The sequence below is a fragment of the Scyliorhinus torazame genome, chromosome 13 (assembly GCF_047496885.1).
Source record: "Scyliorhinus torazame isolate Kashiwa2021f chromosome 13, sScyTor2.1, whole genome shotgun sequence".
NCBI classification, from domain to species: domain Eukaryota; kingdom Metazoa; phylum Chordata; class Chondrichthyes; order Carcharhiniformes; family Scyliorhinidae; genus Scyliorhinus; species Scyliorhinus torazame.
This window is the reverse complement of record NC_092719.1, coordinates 33,952,452-33,978,895: the sequence shown is the minus strand read 5'-3', so window position 1 is coordinate 33,978,895 and position 26,444 is coordinate 33,952,452. Positions and strand designations below refer to the sequence as shown.

The 26,444-nt window shown below is 42.0% G+C and overlaps 1 protein-coding gene across 2 annotated transcripts in view; it reads right to left on the bottom strand.

Annotated features, from left to right (window-relative positions):
• The window catches only part of orc5 (origin recognition complex, subunit 5), a 140,041-nt gene that overhangs the window by 19,408 nt on the left and 94,189 nt on the right, over window positions 1-26,444 (bottom strand). The window lies entirely within an intron of this gene.

Sequence of the window (26,444 nt, the reverse complement as noted above, 5' to 3'; positions counted from 1 at the left end):
AATTAAGGGTAGTGTACTCATTTTGACCCTAGTCATTGATAACTGCACTGCTGCCCTTTTGGTAATTGCCAAGCATTTACAGTGTAATCACGCCATCCCATGCAGCAGTATGTCCACTTTTATCAGCTTGCAAATTTTCATCCTGGAGTCATATTTTGGTATTCCATTTTGTGCTCCATTCAGCATTTGAAAAGGCAGAGACCATTTTCAACTATTTTTTTAAAAGCTGGAAAAATGTCTGACCCTCTTGCAACCATTTATGTTTAAGTGGTCAATTCCTCTTACAAACTTCCCAAGAGTCTTTTGTAACCTGTTGTCTCAAGCAACTTCTTTATTACCCCCATTTGGTGATCTCCTAGCAGAGCTGCCAACCTTTCCCAACAGAAATCAGTATTCCAGACACCAAAAATCAGTATTTTGGCAGTAAAATACAGATTTTCATTTCAAAGGAATAATGCCCACCAATTTGAAGCATAGCTTTACACTTTTATTGCACAAATCTGAAACACAAATGGAAAATGCAATCCCAATGCATCAGACATGTACATCATCATGAGTGGGTGTTTTCAAATTAAGTTTCAAACATTCAGTAAATCTAAGAATGAAAAATGTGAACAAAACATTTCATAGAATTTACAGTGCAGAAGGAGGCCATTCAGCCCATCGAGCCTGCACCGGCTCTTTGAAAGAGCACCCTACCCAAGCCCACATTTCCACCCTATCCCCATAACCCAGTAACCCCACCCAACACTAAGGGCAATTTTGAACACTAAGGGCAATTTAACATGGCCAAGCCACCTAACCTGCACATCTTTGGACTGTGGGAGGAAACCGGAGCACCCGGAGGAAACCCACGCACTCACGGGGAGAACATGCAGACTCCGCACAGACAGTGAACCAAGCCGGGAATCGAACCTGGGACCCTGGAGCTGTGAAGCAATTGTGCTAACCACCATGCTACCGTGCTGCCCTGTTACATTTGCCTTGTTACATGAAGTTCAACATTGTCCTGAACGCTTGATTAACTTAATTGAATTCTTACAAGAAACTGTACATAGGCAAAAGGAATCCAGTGTATTTCTTTCAAAAAATATTTTCGTGAAGTAGCACTAACAGATTTGATGTTCAAATTAGGGGTTATGATAATAAAGTTAAAAGAGCACAAAGAAAAGAGTGGCCACAAAAAGTAGAAAGCAGAAGGTATGGTTAAATAGATGTATGATGATTCAGGTTTACTTTCTCAGCATTTTTGTTTCACGCTCATAGCAAAAAGTGCAGTTTCCACAAGTAAAACAAGGATTTAGGAACTGAATCCTGCGGAAACGTAATACATTTTTTTGGAGTTTAAATTTTTTTTTAGAATACCCAATTAATTTTGTTTTCCAATTGTGGGGCAATTTAGCGTGGCCAATCCACCTAACCTGCACATCTTTGGGTTGTGGGGTTGAAACCCACGCAGACACGGGGAGAATGTGCAAACTCCACACAGACAGTGACCCAGGGGTGGGATTCGAACCCAGGTCCTCAGCGCTGCAGTCCCAGTGCTAACCACTGCGCCACGTGCCGCCCCATGAAACTTAATAATGTGCAATGTATTATCAGCTGCACTCCATCAGTATAGAAAGAGGGAAGTAGAGTTAACATTTCAGATCAATGACCTTTCAATAATTCTGAAATGTTAACTCTGATTCTCCCCCTGCTGCCTGGCCTGAGATTTCCAGCACTTTCTTTTCTTTAAATACATAGCAGTGCTCTCCAAAGATCAGTGATGGAGCTGGTGTAGAGTCTTCTTACTGTAGTCCACCCTCCCTCGAGGTGATTTATTTTATCCCAATGAAATCCAGGTCTCGTGCGAGACCACCTGAAGGTGAGGATCACACGAGGAATCGAGGTGCATATTTGTTTCCTTGGTGACAGGGCCTCGCGCAGAGGCCCCACCCCCTCTCCGCACACTAACAGCACATGCTTGACACGCATGCACAGTTAGTGTGTGGGGTGGAGAGGAGAGGTGGAGCCTCTGCGGGGGGTCCTGTCACCAAGGAAACCAAACAATGCGTTTCGGGAGACAGGTTGCGAATCATCTGTCTCCTTTTCCGTATTTCAAGAGAGAAAGCGTACTTCCGCATTCAAACGGATTTTCCGTATAAAATACGGAACTTCCGTGCTAGTTGGCAACTCTGACCTAGCAGTCCACAATATGGGCTGGGAGTTAAGGCCAATCATTGAAAATTGCAATCCTGTGGGAGTATGATCTTCCCCAATGAGGGGGGCGGAGAAACCATTAGCAGACTCCCTGCATAAATAAAGCTGGCCAGTTTGGAACCAGCCAGGGAGGAGTGAGCAGCAAGGGAAGTTGCTGCTGCTGCTGTATATATATGTTATTGTAAATAAATATTATTTCTTTGTATCCTTAAAACTCGTGTTGGATTCTTCGTGGCCCTCACAAAATCCAGCAACACAGATTTTGCGGGCTGGATTCTCCGTCGGCTGATCGGCAGCGCACTCACACCCGTGGATATCCCGATGGTGTGGGGATGCCCAGAATGGGAAACCCCATTGGCCGGCTGCTGGGACGGAGAATCCCGCTGCCGGCGGGGGAGCGCGCACCAGCAAACGGGTGCGGCGGGACGGAGAATCCCACCCTAGATATCTAATCATCATTTCAAAACCCTCCATGGCCTCACCCCTCCTATCTTTGAAACCATCTTCAGCTTTACTATCCCCCTCAATCTTGGTGTTCATCCAACTCCGGTCTCTGGCATGTACCCCAGGTTTAATTTCTCCACATTGACAGCTATGCCGTTAGATACCTAGACACTTGGAATTCCCTTCCTAAACCTCTCCACATTGCTTTTCTCCTTTAAGATGCTATGAAACATCTAGCTTTCATCTGTCTTAATACCTCCTTATGTGGCTCAATTAAAAACTTTGTTTGGTTAGGTACCTCTGAAGCACAGGTATTTTACTCCATTAAATGTGCTACATACATGCAAATATCTGTTGTAGGGCGGCTGATGATGTGTATATATAGACTTTCAAAAGATGAAGACAAACTGTTTGCAAAATTGAAATCCATGGGACAAAAGGGAAAGTAGCAGTGGGGACATGAAATCGGGACAAAAACAGAGTTGTAGTGAACGGGTGCTTTAAAGATTGAAAGTAATTAGACTTTTTTTCAAGGGTCAGCATTAGAACCATGCTCTTTTTAATATATCTCAGTGATTTTGAAATTATTTTCAAAGTTTTCAGATGACATGAAACCCAAATGTAGTAAACAATAAGGAAAGACAACAAGACATCTGGAGGACAGTCTGACTGATAAAACATGGAGACTTGACAAATTTGAGTGTCAATAAGTGCCAAGTGATGCATTTTGAGGGAACAATGAGAGGATATATAAACTAATCAATGCACCCTTAAAAGGGATGCTGGATCAGAATGAAGGGGTGCAGGAATAGATAGGCATAGGGACACATACACACAAATTTGTGAAGCTGAAGGAGAAGTTGAGAAGGCTGTAAAAAAGCACGTAGGATTCTTGGCTTCATTTGTATAGGAATAGCATAAAACAAAGCATGGAACGAAAGCAAAATACTGCATGCGCTGGAATTCGGAAATACAACCAGAAAATGCTGGTCTGGCAGAAAGATTAACAGAGTTAATGTTTTAGGTTGATGACCTTTCATTGGACTGACTGGACTATTGTGCTCAAAACTTTAGGAAAGATGTCAAGGCCTTAGGGTGTGGAAGGAGATTTACTAGAATGGTAGCAAGGGTGAAGGACTTCAGTTATGTGGAATGATTAAAGTAGTTGGGACTTATTCTTCCTACAGGGGAGAGTAAGAGGAAATCTGATGGAAAATTTCAAAATTCTGAGCAGCTTTGATGGAATAAATAAGGAGATACTGTTTCCAGTGGCGGACAATTAGTAACCAGAGGACACAGATTTAAGGTAATTGCAAAAAAAGGCGACATGTGGAAATGTTTATGGCGCAAGTTGCAATGATTTGAAATGTGCTACCTGATAGGGTGGTTGAAGCAAATTCAATAGTAACCTTTGCAAAGAATGAGTAAATATTTGAAGGGAAAACGTAACACGGCTATGGGGAAAAATCCAGTGGACTAGTTGGTTAACTCTTAACAAAGAGCTAGCACAGGCTCAACAGACCAAATGACTCCTGTCAGCACTGGATCACTCTAAAGACCAAAAGATGAAACAAAAGATTCTAAATGCCAAGGGCATATGATTACCAGTTGAGACCATAACTTTTTGCACCATTTAAAAGTTGCATCCTTAAATTTATCCTTTGCTTTTTTCCATTGTTTAGTGAAGTATATTCATCGGGTTAACACATTTTCCAGATGATCTCGGTTTGCAAATACAACAGCGTGCAAACATTTTGCAGACATTTCATCACTACTATCCTCAATGGAAGGTAGATAAAACTTCTTTTACAATGTTTAGACCAAGAGCACAAAACATCAAGCACTACAAACACTATGTTCTCATAACTATTTGAAATGCCTACAATTGAACACAAGAAACAAAACTAACAATTGTCAGCAGACCCCAAAGTACACAGCATTCTTTCAAGTCTACATTCCAACGTGTTTCCACAAATTTGAAGCGTTTATTTATTTAAAAAGAGTACTGCAATACAATGCTCTGGCTCACTATATGACAAGATACAAGATTTAGATAACAGAAGAATAAATTGCAATGTTTTAAATATGAAATAAAAATACAGGGAATTAAAAAAACTTGCATATAGCAACTTTGCTGACCCACAGCGTGCCCCAAAGCACATTAGTCAATTAATCACTTTTGAAGCATAGTGTTATGATGTAGGCAAACATTGCAGTTAATTTTGCACACAGCAAGGTCACACAAACTGCAATGAGTGTGAACAGATCATATTTTTCTATAGTAATGTTAATTAGAGATAAACAGTAACCGCTCCCTTTATTGCATGAGAGAAGATATGCTGATTTTTTAATGTAGATACCATGGCAAATCATTGCCTGTCATCCTTTGCTACAAGGCACTTGGGTTTGCCTTGGTGCAAGCTTGCTCCAGAATGAAGAGTTGCAAATGGGAAATGAAAGTGACCTGGGCCCATATTGAGGGCAGGACACATGTCATGCACTGTGTCCCACCCAGAACCTGGTCAAAGGGAACACGTAAAAATTGGTGTTCATTTCAGAATTCTGTCAACTACAAATTCTACTGTTAGATGGCAATGAAATGAAAATGGAATGAAAAATGAAATGAAATGAATAGTGTGTGACTGATGAATGAAAATATTACCAAACATGATCATCACATTTAACTAAGGAAATATGTTGCATAAGGAGCTTTGAACATAATGCAATTGTTGACTTTTCTCTCTCTCTGGTTTTGTTGGTCATATTGGAAGGTCAATACATATATACTTACACAGATATTAAACAATTCTCCTCTTCCCTCGATGGGAGCTGGTATTTCTTAACTATTATTTGAGTCAAAGCTCAACAGTGTCAGTTGGCTATTCTGGAGTGGAAAATCATGGTCTAGCCAGTGATAACACTTTCACTGCTGTTCTGGCTGAAATTACTTGGCTCAGAATAGGAGATGGGCCCTTCTTGGATCCATCAGGGGAATCCATAAATGTCTCCATAAATCTAGAGAATTTCATGCCCTTTATACAAGCCTCTAATAATTCTTATGCTATTTTACGGAGTCTGATTGTAAAATAATAAAACACACTTTAATTTTTAAAAGGGCTATCGATGTCTCTAAAAATAGAAATTTATCATACAACAGATTCTGATGTGTTCAAATGTTGAAACTGAAATAATTTTCCAAAAATTATATTAGAAATCACTATGAATCATCATTTTTGCAAAAACAGATATAACCTATCTCAGCTAAGTCACTGTACTGAAAGTTTTTTTTTTTAAAAATGGATTTTATTCCAAACTTATTCAAATAGCATGGCGGCACAGTAGTTAGTACTGCTGGGGTCCCAGGTTCGATTCCTGGCTTGGGTCACTGTCTGTGCAGTCTGCACGTTCTCGCTGTGCCTACATGGGTTTCCTCCGGGTGCTCCGGTTTCCTCCCACAGTCCAAAGATGTGCAGGTTGGGTGGATTGGCAATGCTAAATTGCCCTTAGTGTCCAAAAAGGTTAGGTGGAGTTACTGGGTTACAGGGATGAGGTGGAGGTGTGGCCTTAAGTAGGGTGCTCTGCACAAGGGCCAGTGCAGACTCGATGGGCCGAATGGCCTCTGCACTGTAAATTCTATGATTTTATGAAACAGTTACAAAACATAAATTGTTTGGGAACACACTCCCCAACTCAGATTTACAGTCTGTACAAGATCCCCCCCCTTTTCACCCCCCCGTGACAAACAGCTTCTCAAACATGGCCATGAACAGTTCCCACTGTGCCTCAGAGCTCTCCGCTGAACCCCTTAGTTCAAACTTAATTTTCCCCAACCGGAGGAATAGTATAGATCCCTTAGCCAGGCTGCCACCCCCGGCCAGTCCAGTAAAATTTTCTGCCGGGCAATGAGGCGAAGGCACAACATCGGCCTTCCTCCCCTCCATCAGCTCCAGCTTCTCCGATATCCCGAAAATCACCACCATAGGGCCTGGTATGACCTCCACCCCACAATCTTTGCTAGCGTCCTGAACAATCCCGCCCAGTATCTCTCTAGCTTCTCACAGCCCCAGAACATATGCGCATGGTTTGCTGGTCCCCGGCCACATTTCTCGCACTCGTCCTCACGAGTCATATGCACCTTGTGTACCACCTTAAACTTTATCAAGCTCATCCTCGCACACAAGGTCAAATTCACCCTACGCAGTGAGTGCCTCACTCCACAACTTATCTCTCCCTCAACTCCTCTCCCATTTCACCTTGATCCTCACAACCTGCACCCCCCCCCCCCCCGTCATCCATATATGTCCCCAATCCTACCCTCCCTTTCCACGTCCGGAAGCAACAACTGTTCCATACGGCATACTCTGACAGCCTGGGAAATCCTTTCCACATCTTCCGTGCAAAGTTCCTTACTTGTAAATACCTAAATTCAGTTTCCTGCGGGAGCTGTACCCTCTGCCTCAGCTCCTCTATGCTTGCGAACCTCTCTTCCAGATACAAATCCCTCATCCTCACCAGCCCCACCTCTTTTCACTTTCTACACGTACTGTTTGTCCCCCCCCCCCCACCCCGGCTTAAACCCATGGTTCTCACATAACGGCATTAACACCGACATCCCTTCTCTCCTAAAAATGTCTCCTCAGCTGGTTCCACACCTTAATCATGGACTGTACAACCGGGATCTCCGTATATCTCTTTGGTGCCAGCAGTAGCGCTGTCAACATGGCTCTCATGCTGGACTGCCAACAGGACTCTTCCTCCATCCGAACTCATTCTACACCCTCTAATTCCCACCACCGCCTCACCTTGTCTACATTCGCCGCCCAATAGTAATGCAGAAAGTTTGGTAGCGCCAACCCCCCCTTTCTGCTTCTGCAGTAGGTCCCTCTTCACTCTTGACACCTTTCCCGTCTGAAATGACTGTATCCAACTTCCGAAAAAAAGCCTTTGGAATAAAAATCAGAAGCTTTTGAAATATAAATAAGAACCTTGACAGAACATTCATTTTCATCACTTGAACCCTCCCTACCAGCGTCAGATGCAGTGTATCCCATTTCCTAAAGTACTCCCTTATCTCCTCCATCAACTTTGTTAAGTTCCACTTTTGCAGCGTCACCCACTCTACTGTCACCTGGATCCCTAAATACCCGAACCTATCCCTGGCTACCCTAAATGGTAGCCCCCCCAAATTGGATCTCCGACTTGACTCGTTCACCGGGAACACCTCACTTTCCCCCACATTCAATTTATAACCTGAGAAGGCCCCAAACCTCTCTAATAGGCCCATAATCCTCATGCTCTCCAGCGGGTCTGACACATATAATAGCAGGTCATCTGCGTAGTGACACCCGGTGCTCCCCCTCATAATCCCCTGCCACTCTGCTGATCTCCTAAGGGCCTTCTCCGACTCCATGGACACCACCTCCTCCGGTACCCGATCACCCGACAGGGGTCATGATCACATTCAATAAACGACTTATATTGCTTGAGAGTTGCCTGCCCTTTACGAAGCCCATTTGATCCTATGCAAACAACCCCGGGACGCATCCTTCCATCCTCCCCGGCATTAACTTAGCCAGCACTTTTACGTCAGTGTTTAACAGTGATATGGGCCTGTATGACCCACATTCTAGCAGGTCCTTCCCTTTCTTTGGTATAAGCGTAATCATCGCCTGTGTCATTGTCTCTGATAGCGCCCCTTCTCAAGTGCCTTGCTAAATGCTCCCAGTAGGTGTGGTGCCAATTCTGCCGCAAACTCCTTATAGAATTTCGCCGGGTAACCATCCGGTCCTGGGGCCTCCCTGACTTCATCCCTCTTATACGCTCCATTTTCTCCCCAGCCCTAAAGATTCCACTAGCGCCAGTCTCTTCTCATCCAGCCGCGGAAGTTCCAGCCCTTCTAAGAACCATCCCATATCCCCCTTTTCACCCCTCAGGTCTGCCCTGCACAGTTCTTCATAATATCGCCTGAACGCCTCGTTTATCTCCCCGGCTCCGACACCACCTTCCCCATCCCTGTCCGTACCCTCAAGATTTTCCTGGACGGCCTGCCTCTATAGCTGATGAGCCACCATTTGGATTGGATTTGTTTATTGTCATGTGTACTGAGGTACAGTGAAAAGTATTGTTCTGCATATAGTCCAGACAGATCATTCCATACATGAAAAAAAACTTAGGGCAAACATAAATACACAATGTAAATACATAGACACAGTTATCGGGTGAAGCATACAGGAGTGTCATACTACTCAGTTGAGAAGATGTGTGAAGAGATCAGTTCAGTCCATAAAATGGTAATTTAAGAGTCTGGTAACAGCGGGGAAGAAGCTGTTTATGAATCCGTTAGTTCTCAGACTTTTGTATCTCCTGCCCGCGAGAAGAAGTTGGAAGAGTGAATAAGCAGGATGGGAGGGTCTTGGATTATGCTGCCCGCTTTCCCAAGGCAGCGGGAGGTGGAGACAGAGTCAATGGATGGAAGGCAGGTTCACGTGATGGATTGGGCTGAGCTCACGATTCTCTTTAGTTTCTTACGATCTTGGGCCAAGCCGTTGCCATACCAGACTGTGATGCAGCCAGATAGGGTGCTTTCTATGGTGCACCTGTAAAAGTCGGTAAGAGTCAGTGTGGATGGACATGCCAAATTTCCTTATTTTCCTGAGAAGGTATAGGTGCTGTTGTGTTTTATTGATTGTAGCGTCTACGTGGGTGGACCAGGACAGATTGTTGGTGATGTGCACACCTAGGAATTTGAAGCTGTCAACCATCGCCACCTCGGCACCATTAATGCAGACAGGGGCGTGTATGATACTATGCTTCCTGAAGTCAATGACCAGATCTTTAGTTTTGCTGACATTGAGGGAGAGATTGTTGTCGTGACACCACTCTACTAGGTTCTCTATCACCCTACTGTATTCTGACTCTTCGTTGTTCGAGATCCAACCCACTACGGCCATGTCATCAGGAAACTTGTAGATGGAGTTGGGCCCACATAGTCGTGTGTGTATAGGGAGTATAGTGTGGGGCTAAGTTCGCAGCCTTACGGGGGCCCGGTATTGAGGACAATCGTGGAGAAGGTATTGTTGTTTATCCTTACTGATTGTAGTCTATGTGTCAGAAAGTCGAGGATCCAGTTGCAGAGTGAGGAGCCAAATCCTAGGTTTTGGAGCTTTGATATGAGCTTGGCTGGGATTATGGTGTTGAAGGCAGAGTCAATGAATAGGAGTGTGTCACAATGCTCCTGGATGAGTGTAGGATCAGGGAAATGTCGACTACTGGGGACCTGTTGTGGCGGTATGTGAATTGCAGTGGATCTAGGCATTCTGGAAGTATGAAGTTGACGTGCCTCATGATCAACTTCTCAAAGCACCTCATAATGACCAATGTCAAGGCCACCGGACGCTAGTCATTGAGGTACGTTGTCTGGTTCTTCTTTGGCACTGGTATGATGGTGATCTTCTTGAAGCAGGTGGCAACCTCGGAACAGAGTAAGGAGAGGTTGAAGACGTCCGCGAACACATCTGCCAGCTGCTCCGCACAGGATCTGAGTGCACGACCAGGGATCCTGTCGCTTTCCAAGGCTTCACTTTCAAGAAAGCCGATCATTTGGGTGAAACGAGCTCAGTTCTACGCCTTCGAGCAGGAGCTGCCCTGTGTGCGACCACTCTCTCCATGGCTGCCACTGGAAGTACTCTCACTGTACTTAAAATTAGGTGAATGATGATGATAGGTCACAATTACAAATGGAGGCAATCTCAGTCATGCCTGTCCAAGTGCTGAACTTAGTCTTTTCTTTTTAAATCCTGCACTTTATATATCATTGTAGTCCTCTAGCTTAATCATATTTTGAGCTAACACATAACAAGACTTGTGAGCAAAGTTATAACTCATGAAATAAAAGGGGAAGTAGCAACATGGATACAAAATTGGGTGAGGAACAGTGGAGTAGTAGTTTGCCAAAGATTAATGTTGGGGTGCTTGATTTTCCTAATATATATTAATGACGTAGGCCTTGGTGTACAGGGCACAATTTCAAAATTTGCAGATGATAAGAAACTTGAAAGCATTATGAACTGTGAGGAGGATAGGTGGCAAATGAGGTTTAATGCAGAGAAATGTGAAGTGATTCCATTTGGTAGGAAGAACATGGGAGGCAATATAAAATAAAGGGTATGACTTTAAAGGGGCGCAGAACAGAGGGACCTGGGTGTATACATGCATGTTATTGAAGGTGGCAGGAAGATTGAGAGCATGGTTAATAAAACATACAGTAGGCTTTATTAATCGGGGGAAATGTGTGAGAGCAAGGAGGTTATGTTGAACTTGTATAAGACACCAGTTCAGCCTCAGCTGGATTACTGTGTCCAACTTTGGGCGCCGTACCTTAGGAAGGTCGTGAAGGTATTGGAGAGAGTGCAGAAAAGATTCACGAAAATGGTTTCAGGGATGAGAAACTCAGTTATGAAGATAAATTGGAGAGGTTGGGACTGTTTTCCTTGAGAAACAGCAGCAAAGAGGGGATTTGATGGAGGAATTCAAATACACGAGGGGTCAGGACAGAGTAGATGGGAGAAACCGTTCCCACTCGTCAAAGAATTGAGAATGAGAAGGCACATATTTAAAGTAAGTGGCAAAAGAAGCAAAAACAATGAGAAAATACACATCAAGTGGCTAAGTTCTATTTTGCATTATGATAAAAGTGGAGGGGGATTCAATCAAGGCATTTAAAAGGGAATCTGAAAAGGACATGTGTGCATGGTTATGGGGCGAAGGTGGGAGAATGGCACTAAGTAAACAGCTCATTTGGAGAGCTGGTGCAGACATGATGCATTAAATTGCTCCTTCCGTTGCTGTAACAATTCTGTGAATCGGTAATGTTTAGTTTGGTAATAGATAAATGGTAAAACCTGGTTGAGAAACTGGTAAACAAATTGAAAGCAAGTGCAATTCAAAAAGACCTGAGGTTATAGTGGCCCATGTTTATTTAATAGGATCAGCTTTGGAAGTGGGAAACCCTATATAGAGAACTCTTCTCTGAGTTCTTGGTAGAGACAGGGGGCGGAATTCTCTGATAATGGGGCTATGTCCCCACACCCGCGAGAAAACGGGTGTGCACTTTCCTGGAGAAAGTTCAGAGCGATTCTCTATTTTGCATGGGGCTAGCAGGGCCCCAGAGTGCTCCTCGCTGCTCCGGCTGCCGATATGGGGCAGTGGCAGCCCCGCGCAACATGGTGGACTCCCACAATATAGGCCCCCGCAACCCCCCGCCAAGATCGCGCGCGCGCGCGCCGATCAGTGGCCCCCGATCGCGAGCCTGCCCGTCCTGGAACCTCCCCTGGTGATGGACCCCCCCCCCCCCCCACCAGGGTGGCCGCGGACCACTCCGAGATCCCGCTGGGTGGAATCATGAGTGAACCACGCCAGCGGGAGCTCGCCCAGTTGTTGGCAGAGAATCGCCGTGGGGGCTTCTTTCAATGGCCCCTGACCGGCGCCGCGTCGACCGTGCGCACGCAGTTGGCGGCGATTCTCTGGTCCACGGAGAATCGCAGGAGCGGCGTTGGACAGGATCGTGGGTCTGATGCCCAATCTCCGCCCCCGCGCCGAGCACGATTGCGGCGCGGAGGCACCGCAATATATTTGCTTCTATTGAATTTAGAATTTTAAAATCATGTATATTCCTATGAAATATGAAGTTACATGGTATCTTCTTCATGTCCCTGCATATTTTGAAGACATCCATATATGATGGTGCCAGGATGTTCAGTTCTTCACTTAGATATAGATTATTCATGTGAGTCACAGAATTAAAGGGTGCTTTGGAGGTAAAGATAATTTTCTTTACATTTCAGTTTGAACATTCCGAGTGGCCACATTGCTATGGAAATAGGCCATGCAGGGAAGTATCCTCTTGTTTTGGGTTATATCTACGTTTTTCTCACAGAAACAGTCAGTTTGGCTGCAGATAGCTTCAAGGCAGAGATAGGAAGAGCACGAGAGCGTGAGTGCACGAGCGCGAGAATCTTGTGGTAGCTATGAAACAGCTGTTGAACCAGAGAAAAGGGCTATTAGAAATCAAGAGTGATTCTGTTTTGAAGCTACCAAGCAAGAATGCAGTGAGGTCCATGCTTGAGCTGGAGAGTAGAGTACATATCTGTGAAGTATTGAAGGAGTGTTGGTGGATCATTCAGCTGAATAGTAGTGGAAGAATTCCAAGAGCTCCTGTACCTCAGAAAATAGTTGGAACACGGAGGAAAACCCCAAATTAATTCCTGAAAGCTGTGGCATGCCTTGGTTTGGTCCCAGAAGTGAATGAATCTTTGAGATCCTGTAAAGTATAGGGGAACTCTTGAGTGCAAGTAAATAGAAACGGGTTAAAGGATCAGTATTTATGTTTTGTTCAAAAGTACTTACAAAACAGCGTTAATTTTGTGCTTGCAATGTTCAATTTCTTCAGTTAATAACTGCAAGTTTGAATTTTAAAAAAATAATGGTCTCTACTGGAATCATAACATAAATCCAAAATATTTGCTTCTATTGAATTTAGAATTTTAAAATCATGTATATTCCTAAAGCTTTAAAGCTGAAAACATTAATTAGGAACTGGAATGCATGATTGAGTTGCTTTCTCCTTCTTTTGACTCTTTGATGAATGAAATATGAAGTTACATGGTATCTTCTTCATGTCCCTGCATATTTTGAAGACATCCATATATGATGGTGACAGGATATTTTTTTCAGTGTCTTTTTTGAAGGCTCAGTGCCAAGGATTATCCACACTCTTCCAATTCTGCATTTGATCATAGTTCACAGGCACAATGTGCCTGGCTATTGCACAGTGCCCTGGTGATCAAGTTATTAAAGGACTGCCAAAAAATTAATCAGATTATGCTAAATATCAAGTCTACGAAAATCTAGTTTGATGAGTATTGGGAGGTTGTGGAGGAAAGCAAAAGAGCTGATATTTGAAAATTGTAGCAAAGGCATTATACTTAAAGACATTTTACTTCTAATTAGTATTAAAATGAAAGCCTGTATTACTGAATTTTGCTGACTGCAGCATAAGTGACATTTCCAGAAGTGTGCAAATGCTTTAATAACCATAAATCTCTGTTAAAGGCATACACTTTGACCGTAATTGAAAATGGAATGTTTCAACAAAATGACTGCACCAATCCTTCAAATTATTCCTCTATGTGGCATTTGAGCGAGAATACAGGTGTAGTTGGATTCCCTATTACATACTTTGAAAGTACAGAGCTCTCCTTCAATGCAATTCCTGTCTTAAGTAATAAAGGGAAATAACATTGCACTGATGGCAGTGTACAATATATAATATTGAGTAAAGAATAGCACTGCAGTAAAGGGACCACTGTACATGATATTCTTAAACCAGTCTAGGAATCATTTCCCGTTTCTTTAATCAGAACAGAAAAGTAAAAACTGTAGTTTTTGTCAATTACCCAGAACTCAAAGAACATTATACAAGAACATTCTCTTTACCTGAATGTTTTCTCAGACTAAGCTGTGGTTGTTTAGTATTATTGACACAGTAGCAATGATAGTCACTATTAGTAGTACCACTTTAGATGTAAAGTTTAGATAAAGATAGTTGAAGTTCCAGCAGCATATTTAAATATCAGGTAGCCACCAGTTCCCTCAAACTGTAGAATGTGAAACATCAATTATGGTCTGCTATTACATGCTGTCACTGAACACAAATTAGCATTAATTGTTTATGAAGATTACAGTAGCACCAATTGTACTTTAAGGATGAATATCTGAATGTTTTGTTAAGTATGATTGATTAACTGCTGCTCAACTACAGGAACCAAACACAGTAAAAATATGTACTTGAATTTTGGCAGCCAAATGAAAATAGTACCATATGAAAACATCAGTTGTGCCAAGAGATAGTATTACGATCCCAGAACAAACCCCAACAGTGGCTAGGATACTCGACCGAAACCCCATATTTTAGTTTATTTTAAGACTCTGAGGAAGGAATAATTTGCTCCAGGAGTGATTGCATGAAAAACAATAGCGCTCTGGTATTTCTAAAACAAAACTTTCTCTTCTGTGTAACCATCATTGATACCTTCTGCTTGATGAGGCTCCAATGCTAGCAGTTCTTCATTAACTCTTCTGCTTGATGAGGCTCCAATGCTAGCAGTTCTTCATTAACTCTGTCAAGGAGTTTGGTTTACGCAAATCAGCCATCTCAGTTTGTACATGCTAACTTTAGTGGATTGAGCCTGTATGGATATTGTTCAATGGCAATAGCATTTCCTATATCTATATCATGCATAATTACGTTAGTACTTCCCAATTTATTCCCACATACAGTTCTATGTGACTGTAATAACTCTTTCGATCATTTGGAATTAAGGCATCTCAAATTGCTGGACGTTCAAGAAAGTGTTGGTAGATTAGTCCCTGAGCTGAGGTTTATCCTATAAGAGGATAAGTAAATTAATTGAGTCTATATTCTCTAGAGTACAGAAGAAAGAGAGGTGACCTCATTGAAACATTCAAGATTATGAGGGGGCTTGATAGGGTAGACACAGAGGTTCTTTCCATTGGCTGGGGAATCTAGAACACAGACGAACAGTCTCAGGATAAGGGGCCAATCATTTAAAACGGAGACGAGGAAAAAAAATATTCACTCAAAGGGTTGTGAATCTTTGGAATTCTCTACTCTAGAGGATTGTGGATGTATCATCATTGAATATATTTAAAACTGACATAGACAGAATTTTGGTCTCTGGAAATAAAGGGATATAGGGAGCTAGCACAAAGTGCAATTGAGGCCAAAGAATAGTCAAAATTGACAGACCGGATGATACTCTCTTGCCCCTCCTATTTCTTACGCTCTTAAGAAATCAATTTTACTCCTTGTAGTAACACAAAATCAACCAGATGAAAATCGGACAGATTCTAAAATGGGCAAGTGATCTATTCTGACGGATTTCACCCACGTAGTGAATTTGGAATTTCCTTCCACTGTGCTAGAGGCCCTGTGTTTATTTATTATAAATTATCCATGGATGCACTGCCAACAGTCTTTGTGATTTTAAACAGCCTTTCTTATACCATTTTGGTTTTAAAATTTAGCAAATAATTTATGCACATAATTTAAAAGATTTTCAATAGAGTACATCATTTGGGAAGCATATATTCAGTTTCTGACTTGTACAGTATGCCAACATAGGTAATTGCAGGCAGTATCCTTTGCATTCCTTAGAAGCATCCATGTTCCATAACATTATTCTCCTTCATAGCTTATGCAATATAATCTGACCAAGCTAATACATCCTATGTACAAGAATATTTCAATTTTTTTGAAGCCTGTGCATCAAACCCAGCCCTTTTGTTGCAAATATGAGAAGTAAACTAGGGTCCAATCTTTCTCCATTTCCTTTCATCTCTGATAGCCGACTTATCCCAATTTTGTACAGAATACCCATCAGATAAATTTCTTATGCTGTATAGTCTTGCTTGTTTGTCTTTATCTTTTGGTCAATCAACTGATAGCATTCCCAAAAATCAAGTAATCAATATCAAAATAATTTAGTCCATGTAAAATAATGAAACTACACATGACTTTTATGCATTCTGATCACAATTTTAGTCCTAATCTCTGTCCCTGACATTTCACTTTCCCTGAGATTCGGTGTTCCACATTGAGCTGATAAAAACTAAAATAATTTACTGTGCCTGCCCCAGTAAACAAAAAAATCTGGTAAACCACACCATTTGAAATAATTTTCCTTGTTCTAATGCTGAAATCCAAAACACAGCAGCTCAATTATTCTTTACTAGGTCACTGATTATTACATTTATCGTTTGCATCCCCTCCCATAACAATATTTTTCAAGTATAAAAGGTGGTGGTAGTGGGGGAAGACATCTTGGGAGACAGGTTACAGTATAACACATTTCTAAAATCTAACATTACTAACACATCCTTGGTCAACGCAGATGCTCTCATCATTTTCTACAAGTATAATTATCTTGCACCCTCCTCCCTGTAGTTCAACTTGCACCCCCCCCCCCCAACCTTTTAACAACCAAATTTGTGGATGGGCAGAATCCAGAATCATTCTGCCATTTTACCTTAGCGACAGTGCCAAAACATTATCTTATAAACGTTGTATTTGTAATAAAGGTCAGAAGTGGACATGTTCATTGACGATTGTATAGCATGCAGCAAGACCTTGACAATACTCACACTTGTGCAGTGAGTGGCAGTTAACATTTGCACCACAAGTGCCAGGCAATGCCCATTTCCAACAAGAGAATCTAAACATCTCTTGACATCCAATGGCATTGACATCTCTGAATCCCTCAACATCAGCAATCTGAGGGTTCCCACTGACCAGAAACTGAACTGGACGAGGCATACAAATACTGTGACTACAAGAGCAGGTCAGAGATTGAGAATTCTGCAGTGAGTAAATCACTTCTTGAATCCCCATAACTTGTCCACCATCGATAAGACGCATGACAGGAAAGACAGCTGTTATCTAATGTGCCTGTTGAATGTGGTGCTTTATTCGGCTAAAGGGAAGGAGGTGGAGGTGTTGAATGCAGAGAAGACATTTGACCGCGTGGAGCTATTTGTTTGTGGTATTGGATAGGTTTGGGATTGGGCCGAGGTTTGTGGCGTGGGTGAGGTTGTTGTTCAAGGACCCGAGGGCGAATGTGCGCACGAACGAGATGAACTCAGGGTACTTTTCTTACCATAGAGGAATGAGGCAGGGATGCCCAATGCCCCCACATCTGTTTGCGCTGGCTTTAGAGCCCTTGGCCATAGCGCTACGTTGCTCTGAGAAATGGAAAGGGATTTGGGCGGGTGGGGGGAAACAAAGGGTGTCTCTCAAGATGAACATTTTGCCATGGTCCTTATTCTTGTTCCAATTCCTGCCAGTCTTTTTACCGATCATTTTTTACGGGGGTGGAGAGGGAGTCTAGACATTGTGGGTGAAGTTGGAGGCTGGTTTCTTGCAAGAGGTCGGGGTTACGGGTTCTGGTAACGACGCCACCCTAGTTTACCTCAGGGAGGTATATGGGAAGCCCGGTGGTGGTGGCCACATTGAGAAATTGGTGGCAGTTTCGGCAGCACTTTAAATTGTTGGCAGAGTTTGAAAATGATGCCGATCCGAGGAACCCATGGATTTGAGCCTGGGAGGATGGATGTGAGGTTCGGGGTTGGGAGGAACAAGGGCTGGCAGAAGTGAAGCATCTGTTTTTAGAAGGCCCTCCTTTGGAGTTGGAGACCAAGTAAAGGGTCCCCTTCGGGGAGGGGTTTGGATATATGCCAGTTGCAGGATTTTGTAAAAAAGGTCTGCCTGACCTTCTTAGTGGCACCGCCCTCCTCATTGTTATCTCGGCGATTTATGGGAGGATATTGCAGGAGGACAGGATGCCTCTGGAGGAGGGTCAAAGCCAAGTGGAAGGAGTTGGGGATGGAGGGATTGTAGTATGAGGTGCTCTTGAGGGTGAATATCTCAACCTAGTATGCGAGGCTGGGGTTGGTTCAGTTAAAAGTGGTACATAGGGCGTACCTAACAAAGTCAAGGATGAGCCAATTGTTTGAAGGGGTTCAGGATGTGTGAGAGCTGTGCGGAGCCAATTGTTTGAAGGGGTTCAGGATGTGTGTGAGCTGTGCGGCAGGGGCCCAGCCAATCATGTGCATATGTTCTGATCCTGCCCGAAGTTGGGGAAGTTTTGGGGGTCGTTCTTCAGCACCATGTGAGTTAAAATTTGAATTAAAATATTTTAATAAAAGACACATCAGGAGTGTGATGGAATATAGTTCAGTTACCTGGTTGAATGCAGTTCCAACAACACACAGGAAACTCAGCACCAAAGTTCAAGCAGCCCACTTGATCGACATTCCACTCAGCACCAACATTCATTCCCGCTACCATTAGCACACAATGGCAGCAGTGTGTGTACCAGCTACAAGACGAACTGCAGCAACTCAACAACACACCTTCAACAGTATATTCTAAACCTGCAACCTCTGCCACCTAGAAGAACAAGGGAAGCAGATGCGAGTGAATGCCACCACCTGCAACTTCCCCTCCAAGTCACACACTATCCTGGTTTGGAACTATAATCAATGTTCCTTCACTATTGCTGGGTCAAAATCCTGCAATACCCTCCTTAATAGAGCTGTGAATCCACTTACACCATTTTGACTGTAGCAGTTCAAGGTGGCTCGATTTCGGGTGGACAATAAATGCTGCCCTAGCCAGTGACGCTCATGTTACAAGAGCAAGAATAAAGAAGTTTGTGTGTACAGAAAATAAGGAAGTAGAAAATTTGACCGAATATGAAGCAAGACATGGTAGTAAAATAAAACATGGAGATGCAAAGAAGGAAGAAGCTGCCAAACTAAGTAATTTAGATTGAGCAGATGAACAAGGAATCTGTTGTATTACTGAGTGTATAGACTGCTAAATATCAGAAGGGAAATGGAGGGTGATGTTCACAAAAAGAGAGGCATGCATTAACATAAAAAGTTATAACTGTAAGAAATTTTAATTATACAAACATATGTGATAGAAAAATATTTATGAAGTTTATTTCTTGCATTGTCTTCAGGACTGTTTTCTCAATCACTGCAAGGAAGGAAGCACAATTTGACTTGATTCTAGGTAATGAACAGAGCGAGACGTTAACGTAAAAGTAGGGTGCCATTTGCAAAACTGTGAAAAGATAATTGCGTTCAGTGTATGACTCGAAGAATGTGTTTCCAAGAAAATAGCATGATAAAATAAAGGCTTTCCTAGATTAAATGCAAGGAAACAAATGGCAAATCACAACTATAGCTCAGTTGAGGGCGGCACGGTGGTGGAGTGGTTAGCACTGCTGCTTCGCGGCGTGGAGGACCCAGGTTCGGTCTCTGCCCCAGGTCACTGTGAAACTCCACATAGACATTCTCCTCGTGTTTGCGTGGGTCTCACCCCCACAACCCAAAGATGTGCAGGGTTGGTGCACTGGCAATGCCAAATTGCCCCTTAATTGGAAAAAATAATTGGGTACTCTTAAATTTTTTTTAAAAAAGAACTTTAGCTCAGTAATGGTAAATGGTAGTTCATCAGATGATGGAAAATATTTAAACATAGATTATTCTATAAGAACAAAACAGCCATTTGTGAAAGACTGGGCATTTTTAGATGAAAAAGTAATAACAAATTAGAACATAAAAAGCATTTAATCCATGCAGGGTAGATAATGAAAATGAAATTGAGGAAAAATCTGAAAATAGGAAATCCACTAAAAGGAAGTCACATAATTAATAGGGAAAATAAGGGAAAACATTGCCAGGAGTAGATTTAGATTAGTCACATGTACCAAGGTACAGTAAATAGTATTGTTCTGCGTACAGTCCAGGCAGATCGCTACATACATGAAAAGATGGAACATATGATAAATTCATGAGGATACATAATGAAAATACATAAGCATAGACAACGGGTGAAGTATACAGCACATAGTGCTAGAACTGTAAAGAAGATGCGTAGAACAACCCGGTTCAGACCCTAAGAGGGCCATTCAGGAGTCTGGTAACAGCCCCGGGGGGGGGGCGCTGTTTTTGAATCTATGGCGCGTCTTCTCAAACTTTTATATCTTCTGCCCGATGGAAAGAGGTTGGAAGAGAGAATAAACCAAGTGGGAAGTGTTTTTGATTAGCAAGATTAGATTCTATGGGAAAGCACAGCAGCAACTTGCTCAACTTTCTTTAACAGCACCAGCTAGACGGATAAGGGCAGCAGATGCCTGGGAAAGGCGTCATTCGTCAATCTGACTTGGATTTTGTTGTAGTGTTATGATTATGCATCTTCTTATTTAAATCCATTGCTGATGCCATCAGTAAGTGCTGTGACATCATTAGTTGTTGTTGTTACCTGTGCATATTCATATTTAACTGCCGCTTGTTCTGATTCTTTTCAGTTACTGTTATTTCGATGTTTAGCTAGCTGCTCCTGTTTTTCCAAGAAAATAGCATGATAAAATAAGGGCTTTTTGAGTTCATCCTGTATTTTAAACTTAGTTCATTTTATATATTAAAGATGATTAACTTTCACAACGCACTTCGAATACCTTTTTGTGGTCAAGTTACCACATCTTTATGGCGACGAGGATGGGATAAAATATTAGAGTTTCAGCAAGTTCAACATGAAGTTCATTCAATACAAAGTTTTGCTAAGTTTATCAATGGAGGACAAGTAAGCAGCACCATGACTATCGGGCAGCATGGTCGGCTCGGGCTTGGAGGGCCGAAGGGCCTGTTCCTGTGCTGTACATTTCTTTGTTCTTTGTTGTTATTTTTGGGTCTATCAGTGAGCTTTTGGAAGAGAACTGGAAATGGACTTAATGTATGGAGAGGTTGGAACACTTTCTTGGCAAATGGGAGGTTGGAACACTTCCCTGGCAAATGGGATCACAGACGAGGCTAGAAAGCACTCAATTCTCCCGAGTGCTTGGGGCGAAGACTTACAAGCTAGTGAGAAACTTAACTACACCATGGAAAGGGGTGGGAGGCATTTCATTTGTGGATTTAGTTACACTCGTTCAGAATCATCACAATCCTAAACCCTCAGTAATTGCACTTTTCAAATTCATTGTCATTTTCGGAAGATGGAACAGTCTTTTGCCAACTTTGTTGCTGAATTACATCAGCTCCCTGAACATTGAGTTTGTGGCACTTTTGGACGACCTGCTTCAGGACAGACCAGTTTGTGGCATTAACAAGGATTGTATTTAACTGTGTTTGCTGGGAGAAGGCACAATTACTTTTAAGGCTCTTGAAATTTCTCAGGGAATGGAAATGGCTGCCAGTAATGCAAAAGATTTTCAGACGGCAAGTGCACTGCATTGATTAGAAAAAGAAGCTGCAAGTAAAAAGGTGAAGACGGTGGAGTGTTTTAGGTGTGGAGCGTCGCACTATGTGAATCATTGTAAGTTTGTGGATGCTGTTTGTCACCAGTGGCACAAGAAAGGGAATTTAGTGAAGAAGTGCTGGGGTGCTAAGAGCAAGTCTAAGCAGAGAACTTCAAATACAAGGAAGCCCCAGCTGATTATGGTACAGTGAAGGTCGATGGACAGAAAATCAAGATGGAGGTGGACACAGAAGCCTCTGCATTGGTAATCAGTGAGGAGACTTTCAGGAAGAGTTTGGGCTGTAAGCAGGCACCAGCCCATACTCAGGCCAGAATCCACCTTTGGACGTTCATTGACGATACTATACAATTGTTTGAAGCATTAGAGGTGAACATTGCATAGAAAAGCCAAGAAGCAAGAGCATGACCCCGAGTGACAATTGGACATGGACCTAGTCTACTCAGGCATGACTGGCTCAGGATAATTCTGTCGAACTGGGGTGAGATAAAGTACACAAAAGTGAGAGGATGTCATCAGAAATATCCTGGAGGTTTTCAAAAATAATCAGGGCTCATTGTTGGGCACAACAGTTAAATTGTTCACAGATCCTCAGGCTTCTCAATGTTTTTTCTGTGCCCTATGCCATGAAAGGCAAAGTGGAGGAAAAGTAGACAGAGTCTTACTACGCAGATCAGGGCATAGTCGCAAATCTCTCGAAGGCTGACATATTAGTTTCATTGTATTTGTGTCTTTAAGAGGGATTAAAATTTAAGGCAGGGAAGAAGATTTTTTTAAAAATTTGTTCATAAGACATGGGCATCGCAGGCTGTGCCAGCATTTATTGCAATCCACCAGCACGATTTAAAGGGATCAGTTGTTTTCTTCTCCCTGTTGCTATAAGTCTACAAGTGTTTGGTGCTTTCCCATTGTTGTTCAAAGTTATAAGTCTAGGGTGTAGCAGGTATTGGACTTGTTGCTGACTTCAAGGAATTTGTACAAACCAGTTACTCATGGACATGGGTGCACTAATAGGCACTCCATTTTGAATACAGCATGACTGGGAAAATTAGTAGAGACCACCCAGAGAAGGACATGTGGCTGGGAGGAGGTGGAGGAAGTGGGTCCTCAGTAGGAGGCCCTATTCACTTTGTGTGTTCAGGAAGCTCGGACCTATACAACCCTGATAAAATGCCTCAAATGCACCAGTGATTTTGTCCGAAGCCGTCACCAGCTCTCCCTCCTCATCCCTAACCTGGGCTAACTCTTGAGCGGCTGCCGGTCTTCTCAACAGTCCCTGGCACCAGCAAAATGGCTGTCCCAGTATCCACCTCCATCTTCACCGGCTGACTGCCCAGTAATGGAGTGACCCAATATTGGTTTGTTGCACCAACAATAGCAAGTGTATTTAATGATAGTTCGCCTTCAAACTTATTCCAACTGCCTTTTGACCATATGTCTGAAAAGGTATCTGTATCCTGCTACTTTTCTATCTCTACAATTAAGACCTTGAGCAGAGCATCTGAAAACCTTGGCATCTGCTCTCTCATATTCTGTCATTCTTGACCATCTCCCAGGTCAAATTCATTAAGTTTGTGGAACTCCTGCTGTTGCATGCAGCCGATGAATGTGTGGCTAGTGCTCGCTGCATGTAAAAATCATTACGCACAAGCAGCATGAAGTACTGCCTGCATTTCAATTGACGGGCATCAATTAATTGTGCATCGTCATTCCCATGCCTGTTTTCGGGCTCTCCAATTTAACAGCGAGACTTTTAAAGTCGTGTTAATTATTGGCCCGAGTTATATTACAATTGGGAAATCTCCAGAGTATTTGAATTGACATAATTCTCAACATCAACTCTTATTTTTGGTGGGATACTTACATTTCTTTGCAACATTAGTGAATATTTTTTATGGCCATACCATAATTTTAAAGGCAGTTCAAGGACAATATTTATTTGTCAATACAGACTGATCTAAAAGTAAGCTGTCTTTGGAGTGCTGTGAGACAGGTAAGCCTGCCACTTGGCCATGTGGGGCTCTTTGGAAGAGCGTGTCATTCCGCAATTGGCTTTCAAAGATATAGCATATATCTCTTGAAATGATCCAAATTTTGTTGAGAGTCCCAGTATACACCACATGTTAAATAAAAGAGGCAGTCTTCTGCACAAAAGAGCTCATCAGATTCATCTGAAAAATTTACAACAAAACAGTTGACAAATAAAAAAGCTTTACTGTGGAGCATGCTGCTACTTTAAATCTTTCACAGTATGCAAAATATTCTCTACGAGTAGAAACGCATTACTTTTCATGAAGGCTTGGGTTCTCCTGCACATTGGCAACATCTGAAGCTGTACAAGTAAACACACACCAGCCAAAGCGTAAGGGACTATTTAAGCTTTAATGTCAGAGGTTCTGACATAAAAAAAACTATTTTCTCTGACAAAGGAGCATATGCTGTCTCAGGCTAATTCCAAACTTGTGCTGAAGGTACCATCAGCCCAAGTTTGGAATAGGTCGGAGGCAACATATGCACCGTTGCCCCACAGGACTTTGAAACAGATGGCCTGCTTTTCCACAGATCACTGACCATGCATAGCCAATGCCCAATTCTACTGGCATATTAGGGAGGAGCTTAAGGTTGATTACCTATTCTTTCAGCCAAATATGGAGAGATTTGCATTAAACTGAAAAGAGATGTGCTCAGGAGAAATTATATATTTAGCCATTCCCTTCTTAACTAGAATTCCAGATGGTTATTTTGAAACCTCAAAAGAGAAAGCATTCTGAATAAGCATATGTTCACTGGGGCTGCCATGGAACAGTGGGTTCTTAGATACCAGATTATATGAGAGATTTAGGACAGAATGTAGAAAAACTTATTTTTAATATAAAGAGGATTGTGAAACTGTGGAACGCACTGCTGGAATTAGTGATTAAAGCCGAGATCATATCAATTTTTAAAATAGTTTGGATAGCTGGTTGAAGAAAAGGCATTTGACAAGGACACTGGGCAGGCACATTTGGGCGACTGGTGGATAAACATGCATCAAATGCTTCCATGTTGTAATTTCTATCTACTTAATTTCAATCTCTGCATTGTTAGCTAGCTGACAGTGCATTTCCATGTAAGATTAAGGCAAAAATAATAAATGCTGGTATAAATTTAAACTTAAAAGTTGAGATCCAACTTTAAAGTAATTAGCCTTTTTGAAATGGCATAAATCTGGTTTTACTGAAATTTCACGTCTGTACCAATGGTGGGATTTAGAATAATCATTCCAGATGGTACATTGTTTGTCACCAGAAAGCTGGATCTCATTCCAGCTCAGAGTTTATAAATTATAATGTTTTATATTTAGCAGAGTCTTTCATAAGTTAACAGCTTATTTTATTTGCAGAAAGCAAACTAGGAACAAATGTTTCCTTCAGCAAGGAAATGGTTTCAGTAAAAATGCATGATGGATTTGATAGTCTGGGTTAAAAAGCCAAAATGTTTGTTTTAAAGTGCCCAATTTGAATAAATTAAAAAATTACACATCATTTGGTTATTGAGTGATATGCAAGGTAATGCCTTGATCATAGTGGTCAAATCTGGAAACCAGCTATCAAATCTACCGATTAAATCACACTTGACAATTAGAGAGCTATAATATAAATGGAAATTGATACCTATTCAAGCTTAGAGGCATTTTGCAAAATTGCTCAAGATCTTGGAATTCATTAAATTTCTAACGCTGATGGAATTTATAGCACTAAAACCAGGTTTTTTAATATATTATATATATATTATATATAATATATATTTTTTTTTAATACAGTGAGTGCAGCATGAAGTGGAGGAAAAGTAGAAGGAACAAGCTTCCCTTCAGTGAGTCTCATTTACAATAAAATGCCTCAAACATTTGCAGTACACCGTGTCAATTTACGAGGGTATCTGGTATTTTGGAAGCAGCCAATAATAATAAATATGAAACTGGTAATTTCACAACTGAAGGTGGTAATGTTTAGAAAATAAAATGGGGCAAGATAAAACGGGGTGGCACAGTGGTTAGCACAGCTGCCTCTCGGCTCCAGGGACCCGGGTTAGATTCCGATCTCAATGACTGTGTGAAGATTGCACCTTCTCCCCATGTCTGCGTGGATTTTCTCCGGGTGCTTCGGTTTCCTCCCACAGTCCAAAGATGTGCAGGTTATGTGGATTGGCTATGCTAAATTGGCCCTCAGTGGGGTTATGGAGATAGTGTAGAGTTTGGATCAAGGTAGCTGTTTCAGAGGGCTGGTGCAGACTCGATGGACCCAATGGCCCCCTTCTGCACTGTGGGGATTCTATTCTAGATAGGAAAACACATTTTAAAAATCTTAGTAATTTAATTTTTCTTTGCAACTATCCCAGTAATGTTTGTAAAACAATTTCCAAGATGCTAACAGGAAATCAGAAATATTTATGTATCAGACACCATGTCCAATTATCAATTTTATTTCAATAAACGAGAAGTAAATCAATAATTTTAAAAACTTTATCTGCTAACCTTGCTGTCAAAATATGTTCAATATCTCAAAATAAACTCTCAAAAAGGTTCATTTCTACACAATGCTAATTTTGATTAACAAAACAAATTAGGCTTCAATGTGTAAACTGCATTTTAAACATGAAATTAATCTTTTAAATCTCTACCCTCGTGACTATCATGATATTCTTGCATTAATGATCAACAGTAACAGGGCCATGTTTTTGGCTATTCAACCTACTTAACCACAGGAGAAGACTGGGCAGGTGATTGGTGAGGCGCGGGAGGCAATCAGTTACCAAATAAATTTTAATGCCAATCTAAAACAGCACAGATAAGTAGAGGGGATTGGAGAGGCGAGGCGATTAGGGAGGCAATCACTTCCCAATAAATGTTAATGCAAA